Below are 21,582 nucleotides of genomic sequence, written 5' to 3'. Positions count from 1 at the left end.
GATGACTGACAGGGGAGATGACTGACAGGGGAGATGACTGACAGGGGAGATGACTGACAGGGGAGATGACTGACAGGGGAGATGACTGACAGGGGAGATGACTGACAGGGAGATGACTGACAGGGGAGATGACTGACAGGGAGATGACAGACAGGGGAGATGACAGACAGGGGAGATGACTGACGGAGATGACTGACAGGGAGATGACTGACAGGGAGATGACTGACAGGGGAGATGACTGACAGGGAGATGACTGACAGGGGAACTCACCATAGCAGACAAAATGATGTGGTTCACCACAGTTCGCATCATGCCAAAGCCCATTTCGCATCCACACACAGGACTCATTGTTGTTTCCATTATCTGGTTGGTTTTTGTCCCAAAACCTCTCCGTCCCTAATTCTGTGTCTTCCAGAGACCACCTCCAGCTGGTGTTATACAACCCTATCCAGGCTGGTACAGTTAATAACTCAGCCTGTACTGTCTTTTGGAGCCTGTTCATATCTGCCATGTCGTCTATGGAGGCCAGGTCAGTGTGGTTCTGTCTGCAGTAACTCTGAGCTTCAGTCCAGGTTTTATTGATTTTCACAAAGTGGAACTGATGAGAGAGGCATGAGGGGAGGATGGACAGCCCTGTGGAGAACAAACCAACATTATGAGAGGAGGATGGACAGCCCTGTGGAGAACAAACCAACACTATGAGAGGAGGATGGACAGCCCTGTGGAGAACAAACCAACACTATGAGGGGAGGATGGACAGCCCTGTGGAGAACAAACCAACACTATGAGAGGAGGATGGACAGCCCTGTGGAGAACAAACCAACACTATGAGAGGAGGCCCTGTGGAGAACAAACCAACATTATGAGAGGAGGATAGACAGCCCTGTGGAGAACAAACCAACACTATGAGAGGAGGATGGACAGCCCTGTGGAGAACAAACCAACATTATGAGAGGAGGATGGACAGCCCTGTGGAGAACAAACCAACACTATGAGAGGAGGCCCTGTGGAGAACAAACCAACATTATGAGAGGAGGATGGACAGCCCTGTGGAGAACAAACCAACATTATGAGAGGAGGATGGACAGCCCTGTGGAGAACAAACCAACATTATGAGAGGAGGATGGACAGCCCTGTGGAGAACAAACCAACACTATGAGAGGAGGCCCTGTGGAAAACAAACCAACACTATGAGAGGAGGATGGACAGCCCTGTGGAGAACAAACCAACATTATGAGAGGAGGATGGACAGCCCTGTGGAGAACAAACCAACATTATGAGAGGAGGATGGACAGCCCTGTGGAGAACAAACCAACATTATGAGAGGAGGATGGACAGCCCTGTGGAGAACAAACCAACACTATGAGGGGAGGATGGACAGCCCTGTGGAGAACAAACCAACACTATGAGAGGAGGATGGACAGCCCTGTGGAGAACAAACCAACACTATGAGAGGAGGATGGACAGCCCTGTGGAGAACAAACCAACACTATGAGAGGAGGATGGACAGCCCTGTGGAGAACAAACCAACATTATGAGAGGAGGATGGACAGCCCTGTGGAGAACAAACCAACACTATGAGAGGAGGCCCTGTGGAAAACAAACCAACACTATGAGAGGAGGATGGACAGCCCTGTGGAGAACAAACCAACATTATGAGAGGAGGATGGACAGCCCTGTGGAGAACAAACCAACATTATGAGAGGAGGATGGACAGCCCTGTGGAGAACAAACCAACACTATGAGAGGAGGCCCTGTGGAAAACAAACCAACACTATGAGAGGAGGATGGACAGCCCTGTGGAGAACAAACCAACATTATGAGAGGAGGATGGACAGCCCTGTGGAGAACAAACCAACATTATGAGAGGAGGATGGACAGCCCTGTGGAGGACAAACCAACACTATGAGAGGAGGATGGACAGCCCTGTGGAGAACAAACCAACATTATGAGAGGAGGATGGACAGCCCTGTGGAGAACAAACCAACATTATGAGAGGAGGATGGACAGCCCTGTGGAGGACAAACCAACACTATGAGAGGAGGATGGACAGCCCTGTGGAGAACAAACCAACATTATGAGAGGAGGATGGACAGCCCTGTGGAGAACAAACCAACATTATGAGAGGAGGATGGACAGCCCTGTGGAGAACAAACCAACACTATGAGAGGAGGATGGACAGCCCTGTGGAGAACAAACCAACACTATGAGAGGAGGATGGACAGCCCTGTGGAGAACAAACCAACATTATGAGAGGAGGATGGACAGCCCTGTGGAGAACAAACCAACATTATGAGAGGAGGATGGACAGCCCTGTGGAGGACAAACCAACACTATGAGAGGAGGATGGACAGCCCTGTGGAGAACAAACCAACATTATGAGAGGAGGATGGACAGCCCTGTGGAGAACAAACCAACATTATGAGAGGAGGATGGACAGCCCTGTGGAGAACAAACCAACACTATGAGAGGAGGATGGACAGCCCTGTGGAGAACAAACCAACACTATGAGAGGAGGATGGACAGCCCACACACACACACACACACACACACTAACTGTTGACATCAATGATAATGGTAACATACAGACAGACACACACACACACACACACACACACACACACACACACACACACACACACACACACACACACACACACACACACACACACACACACACACACACACACACACACACACACACACACACACACACACACACACACACACACACACACACACACACACACACACACACACACACACACACACATGAACACCAACCTGAGTAGAACAGGAGAAACAGAGAGTGGCCCATCCCTGGAGAGAGATAACAGTCTGGTAAACACATCCCAACAACTAAACTTTAACTTCTACCAGCAGCATGGGTCAGGTTTGGTATTTATGGGTGGTTTAGACTTCATGGGTCGCATGCTTCAGGTTTGGTATTTATGGGTGGTTTAGACTTTATGGGTCGCATGCTTCAGGTTTGGTATTTATGGGTCGCATGCTTCAGATTTGGTATTTATGGGTGGTTTGGACTTTATGGGTCGCATGCTTCAGATTTGGTATTTATGGGTGGTTTAGACTTTATGGGTCGCATGCTTCAGATTTGGTATTTATGGGTGGTTTAGACTTTATGGGTCGCATGCTTCAGATTTGGTATTTATGGGTCGCATGCTTCAGATTTGGTATTTATGGGTCGCATGCTTCAGATTTGGTATTTATGGGTCGCATGCTTCAGATTTGGTATTTATGGGTCGCATGCTTCAGATTTGGTATTTATGGGTGGTTTAGACTTTATGGGTAGCATGCTTCAGATTTGGTATTTATGGGTCGCATGCTTCAGATTTGGTATTTATGGGTCGCATGCTTCAGATTTGGTATTTATGGGTGGTTTAGACTTTATGGGTCGCATGCTTCAGATATGGTATTTATGGGTCGCATGCTTCAGATTTGGTATTTATGGGTCGCATGCTTCAGATTTGGTATTTATGGGTCGCATGCTTCAGATTTGGTATTTATGGGGCGCATGCTTCAGGTTTGGTATTTATGGGTGGTTTAGACTTTATGGGTCGCATGCTTCAGATTTGGTATTTATGGGTGGTTTAGACTTTATGGGTGGCATGCTTCAGATTTGGTATTTATGGGTGGTTTAGACTTTATGGGTCGCATGCTTCAGATTTGGTATTTATGGGTCGCATGCTTCAGATTTGGTATTTATGGGTCGCATGCTTCAGATTTGGTATTTATGGGTGGTTTAGACTTTATGGGTCGCATGCTTCAGATTTGGTATTTATGGGTCGCATGCTTCAGATTTGGTATTTATGGGTGGTTTAGACTTTATGGGTGGCATGCTTCAGATTTGGTATTTATGGGTGGTTTAGACTTTATGGGTCGCATGCTTCAGATTTGGTATTTATGGGTCGCATGCTTCAGATTTGGTATTTATGGGTCGCATGCTTCAGATTTGGTATTTATGGGTGGTTTAGACTTTATGGGTCGCATGCTTCAGATTTGGTATTTATGGGTCGCATGCTTCAGATTTGGTATTTATGGGTCGCATGCTTCAGATTTGGTATTTATGGGTCGCATGCTTCAGATTTGGTATTTATGGGTCGCATGCTTCAGATTTGGTATTTATGGGTCGCATGCTTCAGATTTGGTATTTATGGGTCGCATGCTTCAGATTTGGTATTTATGGGTCGCATGCTTCAGATTTGGTATTTATGGGTCGCATGCTTCAGATTTGGTATTTATGGGTCGCATGCTTCAGATTTGGTATTTATGGGTGGTTTAGACTTTATGGGTTGCATGCTTCAGATTTGGTATTTATGGGTCGCATGCTTCAGATTTGGTATTTATGGGTCGCATGCTTCAGATTTGGTATTTATGGGTCGCATGCTTCAGATTTGGTATTTATGGGTCGCATGCTTCAGATTTGGTATTTATGGGTCGCATGCTTCAGATTTGGTATTTATGGGTCGCATGCTTCAGATTTGGTATTTATGGGTCGCATGCTTCAGATTTGGTATTTATGGGTCGCATGCTTCAGATTTGGTATTTATGGGTCGCATGCTTCAGATCTGGTATTTATGGGTCGCATGCTTCAGATTTGGTATTTATGGGTCGCATGCTTCAGATTTGGTATTTATGGGTCGCATGCTTCAGATTTGGTATTTATGGGTCGCATGCTTCAGATCTGGTATTTATGGGTCGCATGCTTCAGATTTGGTATTTATGGGTCGCATGCTTCAGATCTGGTATTTATGGGTCGCATGCTTCAGATTTGGTATTTATGGGTCGCATGCTTCAGATTTGGTATTTATGGGTCGCATGCTTCAGATTTGGTATTTATGGGTCGCATGCTTCAGATTTGGTATTTATGGGTCGCATGCTTCAGATTTGGTATTTATGGGTCGCATGCTTCAGATTTGGTATTTATGGGTCGCATGCTTCAGATCTGGTATTTATGGGTCGCATGCTTCAGATTTGGTATTTATGGGTCGCATGCTTCAGATTTGGTATTTATGGGTCGCATGCTTCAGATTTGGTATTTATGGGTGGTTTAGACTTTATGGGTGGCATGCTTCAGATTTGGTATTTATGGGTGGTTTAGACTTTATGGGTGGCATGCTTCAGATTTGGTATTTATGGGTCGCATGCTTCAGATTTGGTATTTATGGGTGGTTTAGACTTTATGGGTCGCATGCTTCAGATTTGGTATTTATGGGTCGCATGCTTCAGATTTGGTATTTATGGGTGGTTTAGACTTTATGGGTGGCATGCTTCAGATTTGGTATTTATGGGTGGTTTAGACTTTATGGGTCGTGCTTCAGATTTGGTATTTATGGGTCGCATGCTTCAGATTTGGTATTTATGGGTCGCATGCTTCAGATTTGGTATTTATGGGTCGCATGCTTCAGATTTGGTATTTATGGGTCGCATGCTTCAGATTTGGTATTTATGGGTCGCATGCTTCAGATCTGGTATTTATGGGTCGCATGCTTCAGATTTGGTATTTATGGGTCGCATGCTTCAGATTTGGTATTTATGGGTCGCATGCTTCAGATTTGGTATTTATGGGTCGCATGCTTCAGATCTGGTATTTATGGGTCGCATGCTTCAGATTTGGTATTTATGGGTCGCATGCTTCAGATCTGGTATTTATGGGTCGCATGCTTCAGATTTGGTATTTATGGGTCGCATGCTTCAGATTTGGTATTTATGGGTCGCATGCTTCAGATTTGGTATTTATGGGTCGCATGCTTCAGATTTGGTATTTATGGGTCGCATGCTTCAGATCTGGTATTTATGGGTCGCATGCTTCAGATTTGGTATTTATGGGTCGCATGCTTCAGATTTGGTATTTATGGGTCGCATGCTTCAGATTTGGTATTTATGGGTGGTTTAGACTTTATGGGTGGCATGCTTCAGATTTGGTATTTATGGGTGGTTTAGACTTTATGGGTGGCATGCTTCAGATTTGGTATTTATGGGTCGCATGCTTCAGATTTGGTATTTATGGGTCGCATGCTTCAGATTTGGTATTTATGGGGCGCATGCTTCAGGTTTGGTATTTATGGGTGGTTTAGACTTTATGGGTCGCATGCTTCAGATTTGGTATTTATGGGTGGTTTAGACTTTATGGGTGGCATGCTTCAGATTTGGTATTTATGGGTGGTTTAGACTTTATGGGTCGCATGCTTCAGATTTGGTATTTATGGGTCGCATGCTTCAGATTTGGTATTTATGGGTCGCATGCTTCAGATTTGGTATTTATGGGTGGTTTAGACTTTATGGGTCGCATGCTTCAGATTTGGTATTTATGGGTCGCATGCTTCAGATTTGGTATTTATGGGTGGTTTAGACTTTATGGGTGGCATGCTTCAGATTTGGTATTTATGGGTGGTTTAGACTTTATGGGTCGCATGCTTCAGATTTGGTATTTATGGGTCGCATGCTTCAGATTTGGTATTTATGGGTCGCATGCTTCAGATTTGGTATTTATGGGTGGTTTAGACTTTATGGGTCGCATGCTTCAGATTTGGTATTTATGGGTCGCATGCTTCAGATTTGGTATTTATGGGTCGCATGCTTCAGATTTGGTATTTATGGGTCGCATGCTTCAGATTTGGTATTTATGGGTCGCATGCTTCAGATTTGGTATTTATGGGTCGCATGCTTCAGATTTGGTATTTATGGGTCGCATGCTTCAGATTTGGTATTTATGGGGCGCATGCTTCAGGTTTGGTATTTATGGGTGGTTTAGACTTTATGGGTCGCATGCTTCAGATTTGGTATTTATGGGTGGTTTAGACTTTATGGGTGGCATGCTTCAGATTTGGTATTTATGGGTGGTTTAGACTTTATGGGTCGCATGCTTCAGATTTGGTATTTATGGGTCGCATGCTTCAGATTTGGTATTTATGGGTCGCATGCTTCAGATTTGGTATTTATGGGTGGTTTAGACTTTATGGGTCGCATGCTTCAGATTTGGTATTTATGGGTCGCATGCTTCAGATTTGGTATTTATGGGTGGTTTAGACTTTATGGGTGGCATGCTTCAGATTTGGTATTTATGGGTGGTTTAGACTTTATGGGTCGCATGCTTCAGATTTGGTATTTATGGGTCGCATGCTTCAGATTTGGTATTTATGGGTCGCATGCTTCAGATTTGGTATTTATGGGTGGTTTAGACTTTATGGGTCGCATGCTTCAGATTTGGTATTTATGGGTCGCATGCTTCAGATTTGGTATTTATGGGTCGCATGCTTCAGATTTGGTATTTATGGGTCGCATGCTTCAGATTTGGTATTTATGGGTCGCATGCTTCAGATTTGGTATTTATGGGTCGCATGCTTCAGATTTGGTATTTATGGGTCGCATGCTTCAGATTTGGTATTTATGGGTCGCATGCTTCAGATTTGGTATTTATGGGTCGCATGCTTCAGATTTGGTATTTATGGGTCGCATGCTTCAGATTTGGTATTTATGGGGTCGCATGCTTCAGATTTGGTATTTATGGGTCGCATGCTTTGGTATTTATGGGTCGAGAGATTTGGTATTTATGGGTCGCATGCTTCAGATTTGGTATTTATGGGTCGCATGCTTCAGATTTGGTATTTATGGGTCGCATGCTTCAGATTTGGTATTTATGGGTCGCATGCTTCAGATTTGGTATTTATGGGTCGCATGCTTCAGATTTGGTATTTATGGGTCGCATGCTTCAGATTTGGTATTTATGGGTCGCATGCTTCAGATTTGGTATTTATGGGTCGCATGCTTCAGATTTGGTATTTATGGGTCGCATGCTTCAGATTTGGTATTTATGGGTCGCATGCTTCAGATTTGGTATTTATGGGTCGCATGCTTCAGATTTGGTATTTATGGGTCGCATGCTTCAGATTTGGTATTTATGGGTCGCATGCTTCAGATTTGGTATTTATGGGTCGCATGCTTCAGATTTGGTATTTATGGGTCGCATGCTTCAGATCTGGTATTTATGGGTCGCATGCTTCAGATTTGGTATTTATGGGTCGATTTGGTATGCTTCAGATCTGGTATTTATGGGTCGCATGCTTCAGATTTGGTATTTATGGGTCGCATGCTTCAGATTTGGTATTTATGGGTCGCATGCTTCAGATTTGGTATTTATGGGTCGCATGCTTCAGATTTGGTATTTATGGGTCGCATGCTTCAGATTTGGTATTTATGGGTCGCATGCTTCAGATTTGGTATTTATGGGTCGCATGCTTCAGATCTGGTATTTATGGGTCGCATGCTTCAGATTTGGTATTTATGGGTCGCATGCTTCAGATTTGGTATTTATGGGTCGCATGCTTCAGATTTGGTATTTATGGGTGGTTTAGACTTTATGGGTGGCATGCTTCAGATTTGGTATTTATGGGTGGTTTAGACTTTATGGGTGGCATGCTTCAGATTTGGTATTTATGGGTCGCATGCTTCAGATTTGGTATTTATGGGTGGTTTAGACTTTATGGGTCGCATGCTTCAGATTTGGTATTTATGGGTCGCATGCTTCAGATTTGGTATTTATGGGTGGTTTAGACTTTATGGGTGGCATGCTTCAGATTTGGTATTTATGGGTGGTTTAGACTTTATGGGTCGCATGCTTCAGATTTGGTATTTATGGGTCGCATGCTTCAGATTTGGTATTTATGGGTCGCATGCTTCAGATTTGGTATTTATGGGTCGCATGCTTCAGATTTGGTATTTATGGGTCGCATGCTTCAGATTTGGTATTTATGGGTCGCATGCTTCAGATTTGGTATTTATGGGTCGCATGCTTCAGATTTGGTATTTATGGGTCGCATGCTTCAGATCTGGTATTTATGGGTCGCATGCTTCAGATTTGGTATTTATGGGTCGCATGCTTCAGATTTGGTATTTATGGGTCGCATGCTTCAGATTTGGTATTTATGGGTCGCATGCTTCAGATCTGGTATTTATGGGTCGCATGCTTCAGATTTGGTATTTATGGGTCGCATGCTTCAGATCTGGTATTTATGGGTCGCATGCTTCAGATTTGGTATTTATGGGTCGCATGCTTCAGATTTGGTATTTATGGGTCGCATGCTTCAGATTTGGTATTTATGGGTCGCATGCTTCAGATTTGGTATTTATGGGTCGCATGCTTCAGATCTGGTATTTATGGGTCGCATGCTTCAGATTTGGTATTTATGGGTCGCATGCTTCAGATTTGGTATTTATGGGTCGCATGCTTCAGATTTGGTATTTATGGGTGGTTTAGACTTTATGGGTGGCATGCTTCAGATTTGGTATTTATGGGTGGTTTAGACTTTATGGGTGGCATGCTTCAGATTTGGTATTTATGGGTCGCATGCTTCAGATTTGGTATTTATGGGTCGCATGCTTCAGATTTGGTATTTATGGGGCGCATGCTTCAGGTTTGGTATTTATGGGTGGTTTAGACTTTATGGGTCGCATGCTTCAGATTTGGTATTTATGGGTGGTTTAGACTTTATGGGTGGCATGCTTCAGATTTGGTATTTATGGGTGGTTTAGACTTTATGGGTCGCATGCTTCAGATTTGGTATTTATGGGTCGCATGCTTCAGATTTGGTATTTATGGGTCGCATGCTTCAGATTTGGTATTTATGGGTGGTTTAGACTTTATGGGTCGCATGCTTCAGATTTGGTATTTATGGGTCGCATGCTTCAGATTTGGTATTTATGGGTGGTTTAGACTTTATGGGTGGCATGCTTCAGATTTGGTATTTATGGGTGGTTTAGACTTTATGGGTCGCATGCTTCAGATTTGGTATTTATGGGTCGCATGCTTCAGATTTGGTATTTATGGGTCGCATGCTTCAGATTTGGTATTTATGGGTGGTTTAGACTTTATGGGTCGCATGCTTCAGATTTGGTATTTATGGGTCGCATGCTTCAGATTTGGTATTTATGGGTCGCATGCTTCAGATTTGGTATTTATGGGTCGCATGCTTCAGATTTGGTATTTATGGGTCGCATGCTTCAGATTTGGTATTTATGGGTCGCATGCTTCAGATTTGGTATTTATGGGTCGCATGCTTCAGATTTGGTATTTATGGGGCGCATGCTTCAGGTTTGGTATTTATGGGTGGTTTAGACTTTATGGGTCGCATGCTTCAGATTTGGTATTTATGGGTGGTTTAGACTTTATGGGTGGCATGCTTCAGATTTGGTATTTATGGGTGGTTTAGACTTTATGGGTCGCATGCTTCAGATTTGGTATTTATGGGTCGCATGCTTCAGATTTGGTATTTATGGGTCGCATGCTTCAGATTTGGTATTTATGGGTGGTTTAGACTTTATGGGTCGCATGCTTCAGATTTGGTATTTATGGGTCGCATGCTTCAGATTTGGTATTTATGGGTGGTTTAGACTTTATGGGTGGCATGCTTCAGATTTGGTATTTATGGGTGGTTTAGACTTTATGGGTCGCATGCTTCAGATTTGGTATTTATGGGTCGCATGCTTCAGATTTGGTATTTATGGGTCGCATGCTTCAGATTTGGTATTTATGGGTGGTTTAGACTTTATGGGTCGCATGCTTCAGATTTGGTATTTATGGGTCGCATGCTTCAGATTTGGGTCGCATTTATTTGGTCGCATGCTTCAGATTTGGTATTTATGGGTCGCATGCTTCAGATTTGGTATTTATGGGTCGCATGCTTCAGATTTGGTATTTATGGGTCGCATGCTTCAGATTTGGTATTTATGGGTCGCATGCTTCAGATTTGGTATTTATGGGTCGCATGCTTCAGATTTGGTATTTATGGGTCATGCTTCAGATTTGGTATTTATGGGTCGCATGCTTCAGATTTGGTATTTATGGGTCGCATGCTTCAGATTTGGTATTTATGGGTCGCATGCTTCAGATTTGGTATTTATGGGTCGCATGCTTCAGATTTGGTATTTATGGGTCGCATGCTTCAGATTTGGTATTTATGGGTCGCATGCTTCAGATTTGGTATTTATGGGTCGCATGCTTCAGATTTGGTATTTATGGGTCGCATGCTTCAGATTTGGTATTTATGGGTCGCATGCTTCAGATTTGGTATTTATGGGTCGCATGCTTCAGATCTGGTATTTATGGGTCGCATGCTTCAGATTTGGTATTTATGGGTCGCATGCTTCAGATTTGGTATTTATGGGTCGCATGCTTCAGATTTGGTATTTATGGGTCGCATGCTTCAGATTTGGTATTTATGGGTCGCATGCTTCAGATTTGGTATTTATGGGTCGCATGCTTCAGATTTGGTATTTATGGGTCGCATGCTTCAGATTTGGTATTTATGGGTCGCATGCTTCAGATTTGGTATTTATGGGTCGCATGCTTCAGATCTGGTATTTATGGGTCGCATGCTTCAGATTTGGTATTTATGGGTCGCATGCTTCAGATTTGGTATTTATGGGTCGCATGCTTCAGATTTGGTATTTATGGGTCGCATGCTTCAGATTTGGTATTTATGGGTCGCATGCTTCAGATTTGGTATTTATGGGTCGCATGCTTCAGATTTGGTATTTATGGGTCGCATGCTTCAGATTTGGTATTTATGGGTCGCATGCTTCAGATTTGGTATTTATGGGTCGCATGCTTCATTCTATTCAAACATATATGTATAAGCATTACAACATTTACTAAATAACAACACACATTAATGTTTAGTAAATAACAACACACATTAATGTTTAGTAAATAACAATACACATTAATGTTTAGTAAATAACAACACACATTAATGTTTAGTAAATAACAACACACATTAATGTTTAGTAAATAACAACACACATTAATGTTTAGTAAATAACAACACACATTTATGTTTAGTAAATAACAACACACATTTATGTTTAGTAAATAACAACACACATTTATGTTTAGTAAATAACAACACACATTTATGTTTAGTAAATAACAATACACATTAATGTTTAGTAAATAACAACACACATTAATGTTTAGTAAATAACAACACACATTTATGTTTAGTAAATAACAACACACATTAATGTTTAGTAAATAACAACACACATTAATGTTTAGTAAATAACAACACACATTAATGTTTAGTAAATAACAACACACATTTATGTTTAGTAAATAACAACACACATTTATGTTTAGTAAATAACAACACACATTAATGTTTAGTAAATAACAACACACATTTATGTTTAGTAAATAACAACACACATTAATGTTTAGTAAATAACAATACACATTAATGTTTACTAAATAACAACACACATTAATGTTTAGTAAATAACAATACACATTTATGTTTACTAAATAACAACACACATTAATGTTTAGTAAATAACAACACACATTAATGTTTAGTAAATAACAATACACATTTATGTTTACTAAATAACAACACACATTAATGTTTAGTAAATAACAACACACATTAATGTTTAGTAAATAACAATACACATTAATGTTTACTAAATAACAACACACATTTATGTTTAGTAAATAACAACACACATTTATGTTTAGTAAATAACAATACACATTTATGTTTAGTAAATAACAATACACATTAATGTTTACTAAATAACAACACACATTAATGTTTAGTAAATAACAACACACATTAATGTTTAGTAAATAACAACACACATTAATGTTTAGTAAATAACAATACACATTAATGTTTACTAAATAACAACACACATTTATGTTTAGTAAATAACAACACACATTTATGTTTAGTAAATAACAATACACATTTATGTTTAGTAAATAACAACACACATTTATGTTTATAAATAAAAATACACATTTATGTTTAGTAAATAACAACACACATTTATGTTTAGTAAATAACAACACACATTTATGTTTAGTAAATAACAACACACATTTATGTTTAGTAAATAACAACACACATTTATGTTTAGTAAATAAAAATACACATTTATGTTTAGTAAATAACAATACACATTTATGTTTAGTAAATAACAACACACATTTATGTTTAGTAAATAACAACACACATTTATGTTTAGTAAATAACAACACACATTTATGTTTAGTAAATAACAACACACATTTATGTTTAGTAAATAACAACACACATTTATGTTTAGTAAATAACAACACACATTTATGTTTAGTAAATAACAACACACATTTATGTTTAGTAAATAACAACACACATTTATGTTTAGTAAATAACAACACACATTTATGTTTAGTAAATAACAACACACATTTATGTTTAGTAAATAACAACACACATTTATGTTTAGTAAATAACAACACACATTTATGTTTAGTAAATAACAACACACATTTATGTTTAGTAAATAAAAATACACATTTATGTTTAGTAAATAACAATACACATTTATGTTTAGTAAATAACAATACACATTTATGTTTAGTAAATAACAACACACATTTATGTTTAGTAAATAACAACACACATTTATGTTTAGTAAATAACAACACACATTTATGTTTAGTAAATAACAACACACATTTATGTTTAGTAAATAACAACACACATTTATGTTTAGTAAATAACAACACACATTTATGTTTAGTAAATAACAACACACATTTATGTTTAGTAAATAACAACACACATTTATGTTTAGTAAATAACAACACACATTTATGTTTAGTAAATAAAAATACACATTTATGTTTAGTAAATAACAATACACATTTATGTTTAGTAAATAACAACACACATTAATGTTTACTAAATAACAACACACATTTATGTTTAGTAAATAACAATACACATTTATGTTTAGTAAATAACAACACACATTTATGTTTAGTAAATAACAACACACATTTATGTTTAGTAAATAACAACACACATTTATGTTTAGTAAATAACAACACACATTTATGTTTAGTAAATAACAACACACATTTATGTTTAGTAAATAACAACACACATTTATGTTTAGTAAATAACAACACACATTTATGTTTAGTAAATAACAACACACATTTATGTTTAGTAAATAACAACACACATTTAAGTTTACTAAATAACAACACACATTTAAGTTTACTAAATAACAACACACATTTATGTTTAGTAAATAACAACACACATTTATGTTTAGTAAATAACAACACACATTTATGTTTAGTAAATAACAACACACATTTAAGTTTACTAAATAACAACACACATTTAAGTTTACTAAATAACAACACACATTTATGTTTAGTAAATAAAAATACACATTTAAGTTTACTAAATAACAACACACATTTAAGTTTACTAAATAACAACACACATTTATGTTTAGTAAATAAAAATACACATTTAAGTTTACTAAATAACAACACACATTTAAGTTTACTAAATAAAAATACACATTAATGTTTACTAAATAACAACACACATTAATGTTTACTAAATAAAAATACACAATAATGTTACTTACTGTCGTGTACTTTACTCTTTACAAAAGTAGACATATAGAGTTATTAAGAAAGAAATCCTCATACCTGATGTTTGTTGTTGTCGATGTTGTTGTTGATATTGCTGTCAGCTCTCCCTCTCCCTCCTAGTGGCCCTGTCCCCCTCGGAGACAGGAGTTATATAGCACTTCCTGCTCTGTGACCTCATAACGTGGTGATGTCACAGTGGAAGGATGAAAGGCATCTGTCAGTTATTTTGAATTAGTTCTTCTTCGTAGAGACATGCAAAACACTGGTCAAATAAAAACAAAACATACAGGAAGAAGGAAATCCAGGAATACTCCAACTGGGGTTTCTGGAAAACAAAAATAAATGTAAACCCTCCCTGTGGCTAAACTATACTAACATGTTGGATTACAGTATAATATGTCTTTTAAAAAAGTAAATAGGAAGAACCAAAGAGAGAAATCATCAACAGTCAAATCCAGCCAAAGTAAATAGGCCTAGATAAAGAATCTCCTGTGTCATTCACTCAGCTCCCTTGTCAGTAACCCTGGTCTCAGGTATTACCTCTCTGTCAGTAACCCTGGTCTCAGGTATTACCTCTCTGTCAGTAACCCTGGTCTCAGGTATTACCTCTCTGTCAGTAACCCTGGTCTCAGGTATTACCTCTCTGTCAGTAACCCTGGTCTCAGGTATTACCTCTCTGTCAGTAACCCTGGTCTCAGGTATTACCTCTCTGTCAGTAACCCTGGTCTCAGGTATTACCTCTCTGTCAGTAACCCTGGTCTCAGGTATTACCTCTCTGTCAGTTACCCTGGTCTCAGGTATTACCTCTCTGTCAGTAACCCTGGTCTCAGGTATTTACCTCTCTGTCAGTAACCCTGGTCTCAGGTATTACCTCTCTGTCAGTAACCCTGGTCTCAGGTATTACCTCTCTGTCAGTAACCCTGGTCTCAGGTATTACCTCTCTGTCAGTAACCCTGGTCTCAGGTATTTACCTCTCTGTCAGTAACCCTGGTCTCAGGTATTTAGCTCTCTGTCAGTAACCCTGGTCTCAGGTATTACCTCTCTGTCAGTAACCCTGGTCTCAGGTATTTACCTCTCTGTCAGTTACCCTGGTCTCAGGTATTACCTCTCTGTCAGTAACCCTGGTCTCAGGTATTACCTCTCTGTCAGTAACCCTGGTCTCAGGTATTACCTCTCTGTCAGTAACCCTGGTCTCAGGTATTACCTCTCTGTCAGTAACCCTGGTCTCAGGTATTACCTCTCTGTCAGTAACCCTGGTCTCAGGTATTACCTCTCTGTCAGTAACCCTGGTCTCAGGTATTACCTCTCTGTCAGTAACCCTGGTCTCAGGTATTACCTCTCTGTCAGTAACCCTGGTCTCAGGTATTTACCTCTCTGTCAGTAACCCTGGTCTCAGGTATTTACCTCTCTGTCAGTAACCCTGGTCTCAGGTATTACCTCTCTGTCAGTAACCCTGGTCTCAGGTATTACCTCTCTGTCAGTTACCCTGGTCTCAGGTATTACCTCTCTGTCAGTAACCCTGGTCTCAGGTATTACCTCTCTGTCAGTAACCCTGGTCTCAGGTATTACCTCTCTGTCAGTAACCCTGGTCTCAGGTATTTAGCTCTCTGTCAGTAACCCTGGTCTCAGGTATTACCTCTCTGTCAGTAACCCTGGTCTCAGGTAGTGTACTCAGGTATTGGAGTGTACCAGAGTGAACTAGCGTGTTGGAGTGTACCAGAGTGAACTAGCATGTTGGAGTGTACCAGAGTGTACTAGCGTGTTGTAGTGTACCAGAGTGTACTAGCGTGTTGGAGTGTACCAGAGTGTACTAACATGTTGGAGTGTACCAGAGTATACTAACGTGTTGGAGTGTACCAGAGTGTACTAATTTGTTGGAGTGTACTAGAGTGTACTAACGTGTTGGAGTGTACCAGAGTGTACTAACGTGTTGGAGTGTACCAGAGTGTACTAACGTGTTGGAGTGTACCAGAGTATACTAACGTGTTGGAGTGTACCAGAGTGTACTAATTTGTTGGAGTGTACTAGAGTGTACTAACGTGTTGGAGTGTACCAGAGTATACTAACGTGTTGGAGTGTACCAGAGTATACTAATGTGTTGGAGTGTACTAACGTGTTGGAGTGTACCAGAGTATACTAACGTGTTGGAGTGTACCAGAGTGTACTAGCATGTTGGAGTGTACTAACGTGTTGGAGTGTACCAGAGTGTACTAGCATGTTGGAGTGTACTAACGTGTTGGAGTGTACCAGAGTGTACTAACGTGTTGGAGTGTACTAACGTGTTGGAGTGTACCAGAGTGTACTAATGTGTTGGAGTGTACCAGAGTATACTAACGTGTTGGAGTGTACTAACGTGTTGGAGTGTACCAGAGTGTACTAACGTGTTGGAGTGTACTAACGTGTTGGAGTGTACCAGAGTGTACTAACGTGTTGGAGTGTACCAGAGTGTACTAACGTGTTGGAGTGTACCAGAGTATACTAACGTGTTGGAGTGTACTAACGTGTTGGAGTGTACCAGAGTATACTAACGTGTTGGAGTGTACTAACGTGTTGGAGTGTACCAGAGTGTACTAACGTGTTGGAGTGTACTAACGTGTTGGAGTGTACCAGAGTGTACTAGCGTGTTGTAGTGTACCAGAGTGTACTAACGTGTTGGAGTGTACCAGAGTATACTAACGTGTTGGAGTGTACCAGAGTGTACTAGCATGTTGGAGTGTACTAACGTGTTGGAGTGTACCAGAGTGTACTAGCATGTTGGAGTGTACTAACGTGTTGGAGTGTACCAGAGTGTACTAACGTGTTGGAGTGTACTAACGTGTTGGAGTGTACCAGAGTGTACTAACGTGTTGGAGTGTACCAGAGTATACTAACGTGTTGGAGTGTACTAACGTGTTGGAGTGTACCAGAGTATACTAACGTATTGGAGTGTACTAACGTGTTGGAGTGTACCAGAGTGTACTAACGTGTTGGAGTGTACTAACGTGTTGGAGTGTACCAGAGTGTACTAGCGTGTTGTAGTGTACCAGAGTGTACTAACGTGTTTGGTGGCTGTGTTAGAATGGCATAGAGCAGAGGGAATTGATGTCAGTGTGATTACAGACAAAAACAGCAATAACCCAAACAGCCTCGGTCAAGACTCCACTTGGACTTGTTTATATCACCCAAACAGCCTCGGTCAAGACTCCACTTGGAGTTGATTATATCACCCAAACAGCCTTGATCAAGACTCCACTTGGACTTGTTTATATCACCCAAACAGCCTCGGTCAAGACTCCACTTGGAGTTGATTATATCACCCAAACAGCCTCGGTCAAGACTCCACTTGGAGTTGATTATATCACCCAAACAGCCTCGATCAAGACTCCACTTGGACTTGGTGCGTGTGTGTGTGTGTGTGTGTGTGTGTGTGTTTGTACAATGTCAGAAATGATTATGTGACCTACCAAAGACCTACAAAATGTCTGACATGATAATCAGAAGTTAGGGGTTAAAGTATCCAGTGGTATAATTAGAAAACAGAATACTCGAGTGTCTGTTTCGCTTCTATTGGTGTTCATGTAAATGTATTCAGTGTTGCATTGATTAGACAGCAGGTGGCAGCTTGTCTGATACTTGTGATATTTGTTTATGACAATTTGAGATCGAACATGTGAAAATTGCATGAACTTTCAGAATTGTTTAGCTCCTCATAGGTGGGCTGCTGGCTGGCGATCGACCTATTGGGGACTTCAACCATAGGGTTTATAGACAGATACCAGGAGACCACTGCTATAGGGTTTATAGACAGATACCAGGAGACCACTGCTATAGGGTTTATAGACAGATACCAGGAGACCACTGCTATAGGGTTTATAGACAGATACCAGGAGACCACTGCTATAGGGTTTATAGACAGATACCAGGAGACCACTGCTATAGGGTTTATAGACAGATACCAGGAGACCACTGCTATAGGGTTTATAGACAGATACCAGGAGACCACTGCTATAGGGTTTATAGACAGATACCAGGAGACCACTGCTATAGGGTTTATAGACAGATACCAGGAGACCACTGCTATAGGGTTTATATACAGATACCAGGAGACCACTACTATAGGGTTTATAGACAGATACCAGGAGACCACTGCTATAGGGTTTATAGACAGATACCAGGAGACCACTGCTATAGGGTTTATATACAGATACCAGGAGACCCTGCTATAGGGTTTATAGACAGATACCAGGAGACCCCTGCTATAGGGTTTATAGACAGATACCAGGAGACCCCTGCTATAGGGTTTATAGACAGATACCAGGAGACCACTGCTATAGGGTTTATAGACAGATACCAGGAGACCACTGCTATAGGGTTTATAGACAGATACCAGGAGACCACTGCTATAGGGTTTATAGACAGATACCAGGAGACCACTGCTATAGGGTTTATAGACAGATACCAGGAGACCACTGCTATAGGGTTTATAGACAGATACCAGGAGACCACTGCTATAGGGTTTATAGACAGATACCAGGAGACCACTGCTATAGGGTTTATAGACAGATACCAGGAGACCACTGCTATAGGGTTTATAGACAGATACCAGGAGACCACTGCTATAGGGTTTATAGACAGATACCAGGAGACCACTGCTATAGGGTTTATAGACAGATACCAGGAGACCACTGCTATAGGGTTTATAGACAGATACCAGGAGACCACTGCTATAGGGTTTATAGACAGATACCAGGAGACCACTGCTATAGGGTTTATAGACAGATACCAGGAGACCACTGCTATAGGGGTTATACACAGATACCAGGAGACCACTGCTATAGGGGTTATAGACAGATACCAGGAGACCACTGCTATAGGGGTTATACACAGATACCAGGAGACCACTGCTATAGGGTTTATAGACAGATACCAGGAGACCACTGCTATAGGGTTTATAGACAGATACCAGGAGACCACTGCTATAGGGTTTATAGACAGATACCAGGAGACCACTGCTATAGGGTTTATAGACAGCTACCAGGAGACCACTGCTATAGGGTTTATATACAGATACCAGGAGACCACTGCTATAGGGTTTATATACAGCTACCAGGAGACCACTGTTATAGGGTTTATAGACAGATACCAGGAGACCACTGCTATAGGGTTTATAGACAGATACCAGGAGACCACTGCTATAGGGTTTATAGACAGATACCAGGAGACCACTGCTATAGGGTTTATATACAGCTACCAGGAGACCACTGCTATAGGGTTTATAGACAGATACCAGGAGACCACTACTATAGGGTTTATATACAGATACCAGGAGACCACTGCTATAGGGTTTATAGACAGATACCAGGAGACCACTGCTATAGGGTTTATAGACAGATACCAGGAGACCACTGCTATAGGGTTTATAGACAGATACCAGGAGACCACTGCTATAGGGGTTATACACAGATACCAGGAGACCACTACTATAGGGTTTATAGACAGATACCAGGAGACCACTGCTATAGGGTTTATAGACAGCTACCAGGAGACCACTGCTATAGGGTTTATAGACAGATACCAGGAGACCACTGCTATAGGGTTTATAGACAGATACCAGGAGACCACTGCTATAGGGTTTATAGACAGATACCAGGAGACCACTGCTATAGGGTTTATAGACAGATACCAGGAGACCACTGCTATAGGGTTTATAGACAGATACCAGGAGACCACTGCTACCAGGAGACCACTGCTAGGGTTTATAGACAGATACCAGGAGACCACTGCTATAGGGTTTATAGACAGATACAGATACAGGAGACCACTGCTATAGGGTTTATAGACAGATACCAGGAGACCACTGCTATAGGGTTTATAGACAGGAGACCACTGCTATAGGGTTTATAGACAGATACCAGGAGACCACTGCTATAGGGTTTATAGACAGATACCAGGAGACCACTGCTATAGGGTTTATAGACAGATACCAGGAGACCACTGCTATAGGGTTTATAGACAGATACCAGGAGACCACTGCTATAGGGTTTATAGACAGATACCAGGAGACCACTGCTATAGGGTTTATAGACAGATACCAGATACCAGAGACCACTGCTATAGGGTTTATAGACAGATACCAGGAGACCACTGCTATAGGGTTTATAGACAGATACCAGGAGACCACTGCTATAGGGTTTATAGACAGATACCAGGAGACCACTGCTATAGGGTTTATAGACAGATACCAGGAGACCACTGCTATAGGGTTTATAGACAGATACCAGGAGACCACTGCTATAGGGTTTATAGACAGATACCAGGAGACAGATACACCACTGCTATAGGGTTTATAGACAGATACCAGGAGACCACTGCTATAGGGTTTATAGACAGATACCAGGAGACCACTGCTATAGGGTTTATAGACAGATACCAGGAGACCACTGCTATAGGGTTTATAGACAGATACCAGGAGACCACTGCTATAGGGTTTATAGACAGATACCAGGAGACCACTGCTATAGGGTTTATAGACAGATACCAGGAGACCACTGCTATAGGGTTTATAGACAGATACCAGGAGACCACTGCTATAGGGTTTATAGACAGATACCAGGAGACCACTGCTATAGGGTTTATAGACAGATACCAGGAGACCACTGCTATAGGGTTTATAGACAGATACCAGGAGACCACTGCTATAGGGTTTATAGACAGATACCAGGAGACCACTGCTATAGGGTTTATAGACAGATACCAGGAGACCACTGCTATAGGGTTTATAGACAGATACCAGGAGACCACTGCTATAGGGTTTATAGACAGATACCAGGAGACCACTGCTATAGGGTTTATAGACAGATACCAGGAGACCACTGCTATAGGGTTTATAGACAGATACCAGGAGACCACTGCTATAGGGTTTATAGACAGATACCAGGAGACCACTGCTATAGGGTTTATAGACAGATACCAGGAGACCACTGCTATAGGGTTTATAGACAGATACCAGGAGACCACTGCTATAGGGTTTATAGACAGATACCAGGAGACCACTGCTATAGGGTTTATAGACAGATACCAGGAGACCACTGCTATAGGGTTTATAGACAGATACCAGGAGACCACTGCTATAGGGTTTATAGACA

At 40.9% G+C, this 21,582-nt stretch overlaps 1 long non-coding RNA gene across 1 annotated transcript; it reads right to left on the bottom strand.

The window, feature by feature from the left end:
- Positions 1 to 276: 276 nt before the first annotated feature.
- LOC123995245 lies at positions 277 to 14,547 on the bottom strand. Its single transcript, XR_006831795.1, has 3 exons — positions 14,516 to 14,547; positions 2,785 to 2,820; positions 277 to 633 (listed from the first exon to the last, which is right to left on the bottom strand). It is a non-coding gene; the product is annotated as an uncharacterized LOC123995245 (long non-coding RNA).
- Between the last annotated feature and the right edge of the window lie 7,035 nt (positions 14,548 to 21,582).

Source organism: Oncorhynchus gorbuscha, linkage group LG02 (genome assembly GCF_021184085.1).
Source record: "Oncorhynchus gorbuscha isolate QuinsamMale2020 ecotype Even-year linkage group LG02, OgorEven_v1.0, whole genome shotgun sequence".
NCBI lineage: Eukaryota > Metazoa > Chordata > Actinopteri > Salmoniformes > Salmonidae > Oncorhynchus > Oncorhynchus gorbuscha.
This window is presented reverse-complemented; position numbering and strand designations above follow the sequence as displayed.